Genomic DNA, 15,641 nt, shown 5'->3' with positions numbered 1-15,641 from the left:
TCAGGCTTTCTGCTCAGCAGGGAGCCTGCTTCCTCCTCTCTCTCTGCCTGCCTCTCTGCCTACTTGTGATTTCCCTCTGTCAAAAAAAAAAAAAAAAATTTAAAAAAAAAAAAAAAAAAAAGAACTGTATGCAATGCCAAGTGCAGGGATTTTAGAAGCCTCAAGAGATAAGGCCTTATGTCCCAGCCTGGTTCTAGCTAACCGAGAATCACCTGTCGCCTTCAGGACAGATAGAGCAGTGAGTGGGGACCAGGGCAGAGTTGTGTGACAACAAAGGCTTCAGTGAGTCCCAGAAATAGACAGAGGACGCAGGCGTTGTGCTAGACAAGGATAGGCAGCTGGACGGCAGGGACTCTGCCTTCGTCATGTTAATATTCCTAGTGATGGCCTCCTTCCTGACCCAATGACCCAGTGAATCAGTGGCTCTTGCACTGGACAGAACCGTCATGGCAAAGGCATGAAGAGGAGCATGTGTATGCCCGCGTGGGGGAGAATGAGAGAGAGATGTCAGGAGGCAAGGCTGGGGCCCAGTGCAACCAGCCTCCACAATCCCCCCAATCTTCCCCAGTGCTAAGCTTGGGGCAGGTAAATGCTGACTGCCACTAGTGGTCACCCTAGAGTGTGTCCTCATCCCTCCCCCCTCTCCCGCCCCCAGTCTTTTTTCCATGCGTAAGTCCTGGCTGGTGTCTCCTGGACAATTATTTTGGAGACTGTCCAACCCTCACCTTCTCCTGCCTCCTGTGCCAGCCCCAGGCACCCGAGGATCAGCAGGCGTCCAGAGAGCTCCCAGACTCAAGCTGGTGTGGCGGGGTGTCACCGACATACCATCCTTCACAGGACCCTGCTGCCCTGGTCTAGTTTGGAACTGAATCCCAAGAGTGCTCTGTGATCTCTCTTCCTTCAGGCCACTTTGCGGCCACCAGAGCTGGAGATGCTCCAAGAGGATCTTCCCGAGTCCAACGGGGCCAGATTGCCTCATGGCAAGCCCCATGACGGGGCGGTTATGTTCACTGAGTGTCTCTTCCACAGCTGGACTCCCTCCAGCCAGCTGCGTGCAGACACCTGCTTGTGAGAGCTAACCGTTAACCGTTTCAGCAATGTCACAAGCTGGTTGTTAAACAAAGCCACTATTAAAGATTAAATCACATCAGCTAACTGTTAAATAGATTAGGTTAGATGCAAAGGTGGTAACTTCTCAAAATGTATCACTTCCTAATCATTTCACCTTACTTTATCATTATCCATACTCTTGACGTTATTTATCCCTGCTGTGTCTGGGAGGGGAAAGCGGGATGGCGGGGTGCTGTGGGGCCTCTCTTCCCCACTCTGCCAGTGATCCCACACCAGCAGCTTGCGCTGGCCATAGAGGGAGTATTTATACCATGGACATCGACAAATGTTCCAAATCAGGACTTTTCTACCTGATTCCTGGTTGTGCACCCCAGCCCAGCATGGTGCCTGGCACAGAACAGGGCTCAGCTGCTCACCCTTTGTAAGTAAACTTCCTGGAGTTATCCCAGCTTGAACATCCCATCTGCTTCCTGCCAGTGACTAGTCATGCTTGGTCTACGTTAGTTCCCCTTGAGCTGCTGTGGAATCAATCCGTATTAGCCTCCCGTGGCCGCTGTAACAAATTAACACAAACTGGATGGCTTAAAACAACAAATCCATTCTCTCACTGTTCTAGGAGCCAGAAGTCTGCAATTGAGGTGCTGGCAGGCCAAATCCTTCCAAAGGTTGACGGGGAGAACCCTTCCTTGCTTCTTGGCTCCCGGCGATCCTCGGCATTTCTTGGTTTATAAGTACAGCACTCCAGGGCCTGTCTCTGCCTTCACATGGCCTTCCTCCCCCTGTGTACTTCTCTACATCTTCTTCTCTTCTCAGAAAGACCCAAGTCACTGGCGTCCCAACCCTAGAACCCACCCTAATCCAGTATGACCTCATCTTAACTAATTGTATCCACAAAGACCCTGTTTCCAAATAAGGTCACATTCTGAGGCTCCAGGTGATCAGGAGTGGAAGAAAGGGACACTGTTTATTTTTATTTTTCAAAGACTTTATTTTTATATATTTGGCAGAGACAGAGCGAGCCAGAGAGCACAAGGAGGAGGGGCAATGGTAGAAGAAGATGGAGAGGGAGAAGCAGGCTCCCTGCCTAGCAGGGACCCTGACATGGGGCTCAATCCCAGGACCCTGGGATCATGACCCGAGCCAAAAGCAGATGCTTAACCGACGGAGCCACTCAGGCACCCTGAAGGGACACTGTTTAACTCACCACCAAATCCCTACAGTAGGAACCATAGGCAGTGCTGTCCCTCTCATGTGGAGAAGAAAAGTCTCAAAGACAGCTTGATGCCAATCATGACCAATGAACAAAAATACCCCTCACTTCAAATGTTTCTATTTTGCTTTTATGGTTACTTTCTGGATAAGAGCAAATATTCTCTTATATTCACATCATCAACCTTGGGGATCTCTCCTTTTTTCCCCCCCGCTGCACCCATGTACACTCTCTCTTCCAGAAACTACACCATTCTCTAACCAGACTCACGCCTCTAAGGATGGCCTGTTCCCGTGACCTCCCAGAAGCTAGAGTCCCCCCTTATTCTAACGACTACAGCCCTGGCTCAGTGCCCACACACATGCCAGACCCACCTCGTGGCCCACCCCAAGAAGAGTTTCCCAAACACTGTTCACACAGAGAGACACACTTTAACTTCTCCCAACCTGCTGTGATGATGATATCTCGTCTTTGTGGAGCACTTAGCAGGCGGCACGGCCATTGTCAACGGTCAAAGATGCCATTTCTATGATCTCCTTCGATGCCTATTTTAGTCCTGGAGAAAGCCAGAAAGAGGCACACTCTCAGATCCACAAATCTTTGTTCAGACTTTCAGGGGATTTGTGGACCTCTGGAAGAGCATCATGGTTTTCCTAAGAGTTCACAAACCCCAGGATTAGAAGTCCAGGAAAGGAGCACATTTCATTAGGCTGACGGCGCGAACACCCAGCCACAACGGACGCACAAGGGCCGGAAGCACGGTGCACAGGATGGGGCAGCAAGGGACGAGGCTGGGAGATCCGGGCATCACACAGGGGAGCCTGTCGGTCAGCAGGGACTCGGGACAGGGCCCCGGGCAGGTGGAACAGGGAGGGAAAACAAGGTTAAGGCTAAGGGAAGACAAGAGAGGCACCTAGGGTGCAGAATTTAAGGACACGTTCCCTTCCTCTCTGGGGAACACCCCTGGCCTTGAAGGAGGAGCCCAGCACAATCCCAGTACTGGGAAGTGGGCACGGGACGGGGATGAATCCCCAGGCACTGGGACAGCAGGGCCCCGACAGGAAGCAGAAGGCACATTCACTTTGGAATCATTCAGGAGGGCCTCTTTACAGAGGAGTGAACGGGAGGGAGGGGACTCCAGGGCACAGGGCATTGCCTGGGCTTTAACAACGGGAGCAGGTACCAGGCCTGACAGATGAACATGACTGACGGGCCCAGAAGGGCAGTGCCAACCTTCCTAAGTCAACCTGATGTGAAACAGAAGAGCCACGTGCTGCAGGCGAGGGGAACAGCTCTGGTCCCCCCACCACCACTCCCATGACATCCTGAGGCCCCAGCTTGAAAGGAGCCCAGGCTGAGTAGACCAGGTCTAAACCTCACTCCCCAGGCCGCCTTCCGTGGTTGCAGGTGAATCTCCAGCTCGGATCCCACTGTGGGCCCCCTCCCCAGCCTGCGCGTGTATGGTCTCCCAGTGAGGGTCTGGAGTGATTAATCAGTTAATCAGTGCTGTCGTGCTGGGCTGGGGCTGTAGACTCTGCAACTCTTCAGGAATCTGCTTCCAAGACCAGGACCCCAGGATCAGACTGACCTCCACATGAGCTGTGCCTTCCCTCCTATGGAGAGCTGAGGTTCAGAGCAGAGGGTGACTTTCCTTTCTGAGCTGGTGGTGGGCCAGACTCCCTTAACTGAGTCATGTGGATGGGTAGGGGTTGGAATTGAGCCCGGTTCAAATGTTCTCTTCAGGATGCTTTCCCTGGGGGGAGCCATCTCCCTACTACCCTCTCCTAGTGTGTGTCTTCTCTTCACAGTTGGGAGTTGTATTTTTTATGGCATCTGTTTGTGTAATATCTGTCTCCCTGACTAGAACGTGGACTCCCTGAAGGCAGACACCACACTTTGTTCACCACTGTGTTTCCAGGGCTTTCCACAGTGCCCTGCACCAAGTACAGGACATTTGTAGAATGAATGAACCAAGAAGGAACTGACAGAAGGATGGGTGGACACAGCCTCAGGCAAAGGAAGAAGGAATGAGAAAGAGGCCACCCTGTCCAGGGTCTGGGAGAGCAGGGGGCCTAGTACCTTTTGCAGACTGTGAGGCTTTCATACAATCTGGGAATGGCAGGTGCTTCCTGATCCAAAATCGGTCACGACAAAATCTTTTGTCAGCTTAAATTAACAGGGAGGTAAGCTTTGATCCCAGAGCCTAGAGGTGAAAGGTAGTCATGGAGGGATAGAGAAGTGGGGTGCAGGGGTAGGATTTACCCAAACCAGTCAGGGGTGCCCAACTTCTTCATCACCAGGACCCTTCTTATTAATTTCCTCTCTTGTCCACAGACCCCACACTTTGAAAGTGTTAGTTCGGCAAACAATGTTAGGAGTAATCTACCTATTTGCATATTTTTTATTAACTAAAGCCATCTGTAACTCTTTGATTGCCTTTCTTATCAGTATGAGATCGTTAGGTTGAGATAATTCTAGCCTAAAGCAAAGTAACTTGATATTTTCATTAACCAGTATAGCCAGTTGGTGGGTCCCTGTATGATTTCCATTTAACTGTCTGGAAATAACTCCAGGTCATCCATGGACAACAACTCTCTTACAATAAAGCAGCAACATTCTTTTTGGTCTCTCTCCTTGCTAGGCTCCTCAGGACTCATGATGTTAGAAACATAGAATGTAAATACAGACACGTGATTCTGGAATTAAGTGCTACGGGCTGAGCAGAGGAGGAGAGAGAGCGAAGAGGAAGTTCATACTTATAAATGTTGCATATGATGGCCTGAAAAAAATTCAGTGGGCTGGTGATTTCTAAATCTCTTTGCAAGAGAGTAGGGACATTCATTTTCTTTCCTCTTTTCCTCTAGTGCCAACCATTAAGCTGACTGGACATGGTGAGTTGTTGAGTTCCACTTGAGTCTTGACTTAGACCAGTAGAAATCTGGGGAAGAGCTACTAAGTCTTTGAGCTCATCATGGTGGGGTTAGGGCCCTTCAAGTTTTCAGCCCCTTGATGGCCAAATGCTGGGCAAAGAAGTAAATAGAAACATAAAAGAGGGAGGTGGGAGTGAAGCTATATTTGGAATAAGGAAGCGACATCAGATTGTAACTTGAATCCACAGGAAGAAATAAAGACAATTAAAAATGGTAATTAAGAAGGTTAACACTTAAGAAAACTTGGTGAATGCATTTGTATTCTTTATTCCGTTAGTCTTTTTTTTAAAGATTTTATTTATTTATTTGACAGAAAGATCACAAGTAGGCAGAGAGGCAGGCAGAGAGAGAGAGAGAGAGAGGAGGAACAGGCTCCCTGCTGAGCAGAAAGCCCGATGTGGGACTTGACCCTAGGAGCCTGAGATCACGACCTGAGCTGAAGGCAGAGGCCCAACCCACTGAGCCACCCAGGTGCCCCTATTCTGTCAGTCTTTTAAAAGACTTAATTGTATATAAAGCAATGACCATAATACTGTATAGTTGGGTTTATAACATTACACTTAACAATATATAGTTGGGTGTATATAGACATGATATGGGTAACAATGACAGCACAGAAAGAGAGTAGGGATGGAATTAATTTTCTGTAACTTTGTGGAATTAAGTCAGTGTAAATATGAGGTGGATTGTGGTAAGTTAAGATGTGTATTGTGAGAAATACACAGGGAATACATTAGGGAAAGCACGGGGCAGCTGGATGGCTCAGTCAGTTAATCCTCTGGCACTTGATCTCAGCTCAAGTCTTGATCTCAGGTCATGAGTTCAAGGCCCACGTTGGGCTCCATCCTGGGCATGGAATGGACTTAGAAAACAAAAACAAAAGTTAAATTCATTAAGGAAATGAAAGCTGTACAGTAGAAAATATCCACTTAAGACAAGAGGTATGAAGGAGGAATAGAGTGACAAAGTAGTTAGAAGCTACAGAGAAAATGTAAAGGAAAGCAGAATGGTGGACATCCAACCATATTAATAACATTAAACGGGAACGGATTAAACAATTTAACCAAAAGGCAGAGACTGACAGACTGGGAAAAAAAATCTATGATCTAATTATATACTGTCTGCAGGAGACACTTTTTATTTAATGATACAAAGATTAAAAGTAAGAGATGAAAAAAGATATACCATGCAAACCAAAACCATAACAAATTAGGTAACTTAGGTGAAATGAACAAAGACACAAACTACTAAAACTGACTCAAAAAGAAATAGAAAATCTGAATAGATTTTGGGTAAAGACATTGAGTTAGTAATTTAAGAATTCCACAAAAAGCCCAAGCCCAGGGGCGCCTGGGTGGCTCAGTGGGTTAAAGCCTCTGCCTTCTGCTCAGGTCATGATCTCAGGGTCCTGGGATCGAGCCCCGCATCAGGCTCTCTGCTCAGCGGGGAGCCTGCTTCCCTTCCTCTCTCTCTGCCTACCTCTCTGCCTACTTGTAATCTCTGTCAAATAAATAAATAAAATCTTAAAAACAAAAAAAAGCCCAAGCCCAGAAGGGTTCAATGGTTAACAACACTGTATAATGCTGAGCTCAGTGCCTGGTACAGAGTAAGTACCCAAGAAAGGTCATCCTATATCATTATTATTTTTCTATCACATATTTTTCAAATGTTATGTTACACTTGCCTACCATCTCTTGCTGGATTGTGAGCTTCCCAAGGGAAGGAATCTGTCTTATTTTTTATATTCCAAGTGCCCAGCTTGGTGCCTGGCTAATGCTCCAAGAGAGGTAGAGAGAAAATAATGTTTATTTATTTGAAAGGGAGAGAGAAAGAGAGACAGAGAGAGTATGAGCAGCGCAGAAGGGCAGAGGGAGAGGGAGAAGCAGACTCCCTGCCAAGCAGGGAACCTGACGCAGGGCTTGATCCCAAGACCCCAAGATCATGACCTGAGCTGATGGCAGATGCTTAACTGACTAAGCCACCTAGGCACCCCAACAATTTAAGATTATTAAAAATTGTGGTTTTTTTTTAAAGATTTTATTTATTTATTTGTCAGAGAGAGGGAAAGAGCACAAGCAAGGAAGCAGCAGGCAGAGGGAGAAGCAGACTCCCCGCTGAGCAAGGAGCCTGATGTGGGACATGATCCGAGGACCCTGGGATCATGACCTCAGCCAAAGGTAGACGCTTAACTGAGCCACCTAGGTACTCCAACAATTTAAGATTATTTAAAAATTGCTTTGATGCTGCACAGGAAAGGCAATTATCCCCCTGTCCAGGACAAAACATTGCTTCCAGGGCCCACAAAGCTATCTCTCAGAGTCTGTCCTTGATGCTGGTGTGCATGTCACTGGTCCCATGCCATGTCAAGGGGTGGTGGTTATTTGGGGGGATGGGTGGATGCACATGTAAGTGTGTGAGGCCCTTCACAGAGAGGAACAGGGGTGGGGTGTGAAGAGAAAGCTGGGCCAGGGGCCAAAGGCTGAGCTTCCCTTTACTTCCCCCCACCCGACGCTGTGTGGCCACCTGTCTAAACCAAACATTGAAGAGTTTGAGTACTTTAAGTTCGAATCTGGTCTTCAAGGTTCTTATAAAGGTATATTTGTCAAAGTAGAAAAAGTTGCATATTTTTAAAAAAGATTTTATTTATTTATTTGACAGAGAGAGATCACAAGTAGGCAGAGAGGCAGTCAGAGAGAGAGAGAGGAAGCAGGCTCCCCGCTGAGCAGAGAGCCCAATGCGGGGCTCGATCCCAGGATCCTGACATCATGACCTGAGCTGAAGGCAGAGGCTTAACACACTGAGCCACCCAGGCGCCCCAAGAAGTTACATATTTTATGTAACTTTTCTTCTTTGTCTTGATTTTAATATTTGGCTTTATGGTATGTGATTTCTTCTCTCAGACCCTGCAAATATTAGGGACAGACCTACTGATTTCTACACATACATAGAAAAACCAGTCTTATTTTGAGTCTTTTACGTAAATGGAATCATGATGTATGTTTTTTATTTTGTTGTTTACAATTTGCCCTTTTCACTTAATAATATGACTTCAAGTATTTTTTGTGTCACTACATAGAGATCTATCCACTTCGTCTGAACACACAATACAAAGCATCTTTATTATTTTTTTCCCCAGAACAGCTGGAATTCTTCCCAAGACATCTTCAATAAGAAAAGAAGCTTTGCTCATGTGTACGTGATGTAGGCAAGACGGATGTAACAGGAACCTCCGCGGAGACAAGCCTGGCTTGCTCCCGTGACTCTCCCTCCGCTGACGGCACACACCTACGCTCCCAGGGTCCAGAGGGTTTCCAGTCAGAGGTCAAGTTCCAAGGAAGGAAGTTTGGGAGCTCAGACCTGGGAGGCAACTCACTGGGTCTGCACATTCCTCATAGATTAGTAACACATTCTTTTGCTAGTTCATTGTGAGCGAGTCGGGAGCGCTTTCCTTTTTCTCTTTTAGTGAAGTAACGTCACAATTTTACACAAGCCTCTAATTGCAGCTCCCTCCCTTCCTCAGAAACTAATCGAGCATTTTCCAGGTCAGATTGGTGTTTAGTCATCTGGATATGAGTCCCCCTTCCTCTTGCCTTAATCTTTCCCAGGCTGGATTCTGTCTTTGAAACAATAGGAAATGACAAGGTCTATTTTTCTTTTCTTGAAAGGACTCAATCCATGGAGTCATGAGTTGGAACAGAGAAAGTACGGGGAATGAATATGTACCCCCAATAGGAAGTGACCAACTTTCCTCTCTTTGTTCTGCCGAGTCCTGTGGGCTGAGCTCACGATATCCCAGAGAGTTTGCTTAAAGGCAGGAAGGCGGCCTGTTCACCTCAAGATAAATTCCCAGTTGGATTTTCTGTTGGACCACGCTGAAATGCAATTAGGCTGTGAGCAGTCTTCAAGCAAAGATTGGGTACCTTTCGAAAAGGGGCTCCACTAGAATAATCTGTGGGGCCCCTGATACTAATTACATCTTAAAGCACCCACATGAGTCAGTCACTAGGCTCGCTTTCTAAGTGTGTTGATTTTCATTTCTCCAAGAGAATTAAGCTGCCGTTTGTATTTTCCATGATATTATAAGTAACTGAATAGTGATCAGTAAAATCAGGAGCAATTGCAATTCCAAAAGTCAGAAGGCCAAGGTTTGAGGCCAAGCCCTACTGGCTGAGGGTGGGCTGAAGAGACAAGTCCCTTCTCTGCACTGGGAGGTGGAAGGGAAGGGTGCTGCCCAAAGAAGGTGATGCCATCCTTACTTCCAGGTGTCAAACAAGTCCCATGGTCTGGAGCACAGACCTAGCCCCTGGTGTCCTGCACCTTTAGCCTGTTTTCCCATGGCACCTCCCTGCTCTGGCTATTCTCCATTTCCAAACATGCCCTTCTGGATCCCACCTCCTGGCCCAATCACTGCTGTTCATCTCTGTTCCTCCCCACCTTGACTCACCTTTCAAAATTCTGCTCCTTCCTTAAGGACCAGGCTGAGCACCTCCGCCGTCCTCTCTTTGCTCCCACCCCTCATGTTTTGATCACTTACTGTCCTTCTTACTCCCTGTCTTGAGAAGCCAGGATGTCCGAAGGATAAAGGAAAGAGCCGGCTCTGTTCCTGGGTTCAGTGGAGGTGTGAGATGCTGAAGCAAGAGGAAGAGGAGGGACGGAATGTGGCGCAGTCATGGTGGCCCAGCAGGGATGTCTGGGGAGTGGGGACAGGGCTCCCAGGGTTCAAAAGGCCTGGCCTGACATTTCTCTGGACTGTTCCTAGGCGGTGCTGATAGGTTGCTGGATGGGGACGGGGGTGGCCACTCTGCTAGGTAAGCCCCATTCTTTCCAAGGGACAAAGGAAGGGGAATTAGTAGGAGCCATGGTCCCCAAAGGAAGTGCTGGTGGCAGCAGCTGTCACAGAATAAGTGGCCAGGGCAGGGGAGGTGGCCAGCGTGCCCGAGGCTGTGGCTCTGCAGTGGTAGGAGCTCACAAAGGTTGGGCTGGAGCTCCAGCTGTGGGCTTGTGCATTAAGGCACACCAGGGCAACAGAGGTTTCAGGCCTGGAGACCAGGGACATGTAGGGTCATCTCCAGAAGGTGAGCAGGGGTGGGGTAGGTGGTCCCCGGATCCCACATGTCTGTGCTTGGGATTTTGATCTGATGACACCCATGGTCAGTGAGGCTCAGGGAAACACATGTTCCATTCATTGCGGTGAGTTGGGCTCGTGTCTGTGTCTGAATGACCTACTAGTTCAGCATTGCCCGACAGAACGGTCCACACTGTCCAAGAGAGTAGCCACAGGCCACGTGGCTCCTGAGCACTTGAGAATGTGACTGGTGTAACTGAAAAGCTGACTTTTATATTTCATCAACTGGTTCAAATTTAAACTTATGTAACCGCGTGTGGCCAGTGGCTCCATACAGGACAGCATTGTCTTGGATGGTCCACACCTGCCATGCGATTAGACACCAGCTCGTTCACTCCTTTTCCCGGGAGATGCCTGATGATTTGAAATTTCTAAAAAGGATGTGGTGACCTCAGGTTATTAGCGGGCTTCCTGAATTCTCCCTTGTGTGGTTGATGTTATCATGGATCTTTCTTGCCTTATTTCTAACTATAGACCAGTATGGCTTCCAGTCGGCAAGGCATTTAGTTGGAATATTTATTTAGGATTTAATCTCCTGGGCTACCGTCCAGTCTTGGGATGGAGTTTGGCCAACTCTGCACTGGTGGTCAGGCTTACAATGGGCTTCTTAAAACCCAATGACCATAGTTCCGGGTTCATAACTACCCTGCCACAACCAGGCATGGCCTTTTAAGTCCATGCATGGGAGCCTTCACCGTGGGCTTGGGCAAAGAACCCAAGGAAGCTCTGGCCTGGACACTTTCTTCCGAGTCCTGCAGATAGTTGTTCCTCCTCTAGAAAGTCTTCTCGGTAGCAGGGTTGAAGGGGGCTGCCTGGTCCTCTCCCTCAGCAGCTTGATCTTACTTTGCCCTTGAATTCTTTCAGATCCCCTAAGTGCTAAGTGACACGGCCTTGGCCGGACTGGATGCTGCCGCTCGGGAGGAAGAGTAATTGATGATAAAAACTTACCTTCACTGTTCTTCTTACTGGATGTGAAGCATGATTGCCCTCAATACCACTAGGAAGGAGGTGTTGTTATTATGGCCATTTTATGGATGAAGAAACTGAGGCACCCGAGATCAAACTAGGACCAAATCAAAGTAGAAGCTGGGAGGCAAGAAGGCAGGAGGGGCACCTGAATCTGGGACAGAGTCATGCCCACTATGGTTGGCCTCTGTGTTTTGGTGTCCAGGTGAGGGCAGGGAGTAGGGGGAAAGCATCAGGGCAGCTGAGCTTTCCAGGAGGTCCCCAGTGAGTAGTGTGGGCAAGAGCACTCACTCCACTCCCCCACCCGCCAGGGAGGACTCAGCCTCAGACCTTGGTTCCCCAGGTAACCTGGAGCCAAAGCTGGTCTCTGGGGCCCACAGAGAAGGCCAGGGGCAGAGTGAGAAGGAGCTCCCGTGGGCATCCCCTTCCAAGACTTACCAGATATGATGCTGGCTCTTTTCCTGGCACCACCTGATTGTGGGAAGGGTTCCTGATGATCCTTTGGGGCTGGCTCCCGCTGACACTGCAGGTGATGCTGTGCCCCTGGTGTGGGCCGACAGGAACCCCATGTATCCCACGCACCCCTGGGCGGTGGGGTCAGTTTCCTGAGATGGAGATTCTTGAGTGAGTGATTTGTTAAAGGCGTGCTCTCAGGAAAAATTCTTGTAAGAAATCACTCCATCCAGAATGAATGTGTCTCCCCCACAACCATAATTCATATGCAGAAATCCTAACCCCCAGATATGGTGGAATTAGGAGGGGAGGTCTGTGGGTGGTGATTAGGCCATGAGGATACAGCTCTCAAAAATGGGATTTGTGCCCTTATGAAAGGGGCTCCAGAGAGTTCTCCTGGACCTTCCCCCGTGTGAGAAGATGCTGGCCCTGAGACAGGATGGGGGCCCCACCCGACCACACTGGCTCCCAGAGCCTGGACCTCCAGCCTCCAGCACTGTGAGAAAGAAATTTCTGTTGTTTCTATGCTGCCCACTTCTGGCATTTTGTTATAGCAGCCTGAGTGGACTAAGACAAAAATGATGAGGGCCAGTTCTCTGCAGAAAAGGGCGACTGTGGGCTGCCTGGTGCAGGGATCTGGGTAGGCACAGCGTTGTGTACTGCACATTTGTGGGATCAGCTGTGGGACAGATTTCAGGGCTTCCCTGTACTTGCTTGGGGCCAGGGTATGTGCTGCTTCTCCCCGAAGTGTCCCCAAATGCTTGGCACCTACAAAGTACCAGCGGTCCTGCTAACAAGCTCTCTGAATCCAGGAGGGATGAATTTTCCAGCAGGTAGCTCATGTCTGGAGAGTCGGTGTTTGCAGCAAGTAACTGAGGTAGTGACATGGGCAAACCTCCCACAGAGGGCTGGCTTCTTGTCATGGGACTTCCGGGACCCCACAGCTTGGAAACAGAGGGATGTCTGTTGCCCAGAGACGCACAAAGCCGAGGAGGGGCAGCCGTGTGCATCCCACACTCGCTGGGTGGACTTCCAATCTGGAGCTTTCTCCGCCACCATGCTCCATCAGCAACCCTTCATCCAAATCTGGTCTGGTCCTCTTCCTCCTGGGCTCAGTGCCCATCCAAACACTTTCTCAGCAGGATCCTTCAGGCTCTGTCCATGAGAAGAACATGGCATTCTTCTGTGAGGCTCAGAAAATTCAGATAAACAGCTCACCACATTTGCACAGGCCAAAGACTGGCCCTCGCCTTTGTGGGCCTGCCCTCCAATGCCTCCTCAGGGGTCCTGGGAGGAGTGTGCACATGTGTGGGGGCTGGGAGTTGGGGAAGACTCAGATAAGGGAAAACCTATTGTGACATTCAACACAAGTTTTATGACTGAGGTCCATGTGGGCAAGTCTTTCGCCAACTGCAAAGTGAAAACCATCAGTGGCCATCTCTCTACAGTCCCACAAAGACCATCATCAGAGGGACAGTGTTTACATTCAGGGAGCCAGAGAAGATGTGTTGCTTGAAAGCTAGATACGGAGATAATGGGGACAGGCTGCTCCAAGAGCTGCGACAATACCAAAGTGCTCCTTGCTGGGCTCAGCGAAGTGAAAGGACAAGGGTTCTCTCTGATCAGAACAAAATCCTCGTGAAAAAGTTAGACAATGAGGCCGTGTGTTCATTTCATTCTCTGCCACGACCTAGAAGAGATTTCTCTCTAATGACAGATTTAAAACATGTCATTTCCAGCCCTGTCAACCTCTCCCAGGACGCTACATTACAGAAGACTCAGTTACCTGGAAATCCTGAGGAGTTTCAGCCTCTGGCCAAACCATCCCAGCCTGTACATAGATACGTCTCTTGACCGAAATCCCTACTCTCCCACCTTCTTGGGGGTCAATGTGAGGGAGGTCAGCTGTGGGACCTCCCCCTTTTTTTTTTTTTTAAAGATTTTATTTATTTATTTATTTGACAGAGATCCCAAGTAGGCAGAGAGGCAGGCAGAGAAAGAGATAAGAAAGCAGGCTTCTTGCTGAGCAGAGAGCCCAATGCGGGGCTGAATCTCAGGAGCCTGGGATCATGACCTGAGCCGAAGGCAGAGGCTTAACCCATGAGCCACCCAGGTGCCCCAGGGAGGTTCATTTTGAAATCAGCAGAAGTAGGGAGTAAGAGAGGGGATGTCACTCTGACTCCCCTCCCTCTCCCTTCCCTCTGTTGGGTGGAAACTATGGGATTTCTTGACAAGTCTGTGGTGGTCAATTTGTGTGCAGACTCACTGCTGTTAAAATACGGCACACTGGGGTGCCTGGGTGGCTCAGTGGGTTAAAGCCTCTGCCTTCAGCTCAGGTCATGATCCCAGGGCCCTGGGATTGAGCCCCACAGTGGGCTCTCTGCTCGGCGGTGAGCCTGCTTCCCCTCCTATCTCTCTGCCTGCCTCTCTGCCTGCTTGTGATCTCTGTCTGTCAAATAAACAAATAAAATCTTTAAATAAAATAAAATACGGCACACGGATGTTTATAGCCACATAGCCACAACAGCCAAGAGTGGACACAACCCAGTTGCATGAATGAACAGAATGCGGTCTCTTCATACAATGGAGTATTACTCCGCCATGAGAAGTCATGGAGTCCTGATACACGGTACAACGTGCACAAATCTTGAAGACATGATGCTAAGTGAAAGCCAGCCACGAAAGGCTACATAGTATGTGATTCCATTTATATGTACTTTCCAGAATAGGTAAATCCAGACAAAAGGCAGATTGGTATTTGCTGGGGGGGCTGGAGGGAGGGGAGGATGAGGAGTGACACCTTAGGGTAGGGACGTTTATTTTCAGGAGCTGAAACTGTTTGGAACTAGAATCTGTGGTTGCACAGCATGGTGAATATGCCATATGTCATTGTATGGTACACTTTGAGATGGTTAGTTTTACTTTATGGGAATTTCAACTCTGCTATATGCTTAATGTTTGTATTCTCCCAATCCCGTATGTCAAACCCTAATGCCTAATGGGATGGTGCTTAGAGATGGGGCCTTCGGGAGAAATAAGAGAGGGCAAAGAGTTTGTTCACAGCGGACATATGAGATGGATATAACACCATCATTTTTATGCTCTGAGTCTGACTGGGACGAAAAAGAAAAAAATCTTATTCCACTCCACAGCTATAAGCCTCCTGTCCACCAGGGGGAGCTGTCCAAAGGACCCCCTCACTAGTCTTCCCATTAGGAATCTGTTTCCTTACCTTTTTTTTTTTTCTTTTCCTTCTCCCCTGCAGTGGTTTGAAAGGAAAGTAACTCCATTGGATCAAAGGATTGCTGGGTGATCTGGTTCATCACTTTCACCACTAGAAGCTCTGCAGCCTTCAATTCTAAATCAGGAGTTGGCAAACTTTTTCTCTAAAGGGCAAGAGAGTAAGTATTTTAGGCCTTGTGGACCATACATTATTTACAAAATCAGGCAAATGCCTGCTCCCCGTTTTTGTGAGCCAAGAAAGGTTTTTATATTTTAAAGTGATGGATAAAAAACAAAGAATAATATGCGCCACATGAAAATGAAATTCAAATTCAAAATTCCGGTGTCTATCAATAAAGCTTTATTGAAACACAGCTCCATTCGTTCATGATGGATTAGCTATGGATGGCAACCTGTGAGCTGCAGTGGCAGAGTCGAGCAGTCACGGCATGAACCACAATGCCTAAAATATTATCTTGCCCCTAAAGAAAAACTTTGCTGACCCCTGTTCTAAACAAGTAATGTGAGTGGTTAAAATCCACCACCAGACTCAGGCTTGCTGTCCTGTATGTCAGTACACTTTTTTTTATGGGTGTAGGGGACCTCCTGTTTACTCATCTGTAAAATGGGGATGACAGCGCTATCTCATGAAGCTGTTGTGGGG

Source organism: Enhydra lutris, unplaced genomic scaffold (genome assembly GCF_002288905.1).
Source record: "Enhydra lutris kenyoni isolate GAN:26980312 unplaced genomic scaffold, ASM228890v2 scaffoldscaffold43, whole genome shotgun sequence".
Classification (NCBI taxonomy): Eukaryota; Metazoa; Chordata; class Mammalia; order Carnivora; family Mustelidae; genus Enhydra; species Enhydra lutris.
The sequence above is the reverse complement of the archived record's forward strand: the minus strand, read 5'-3'. Positions refer to the sequence as shown.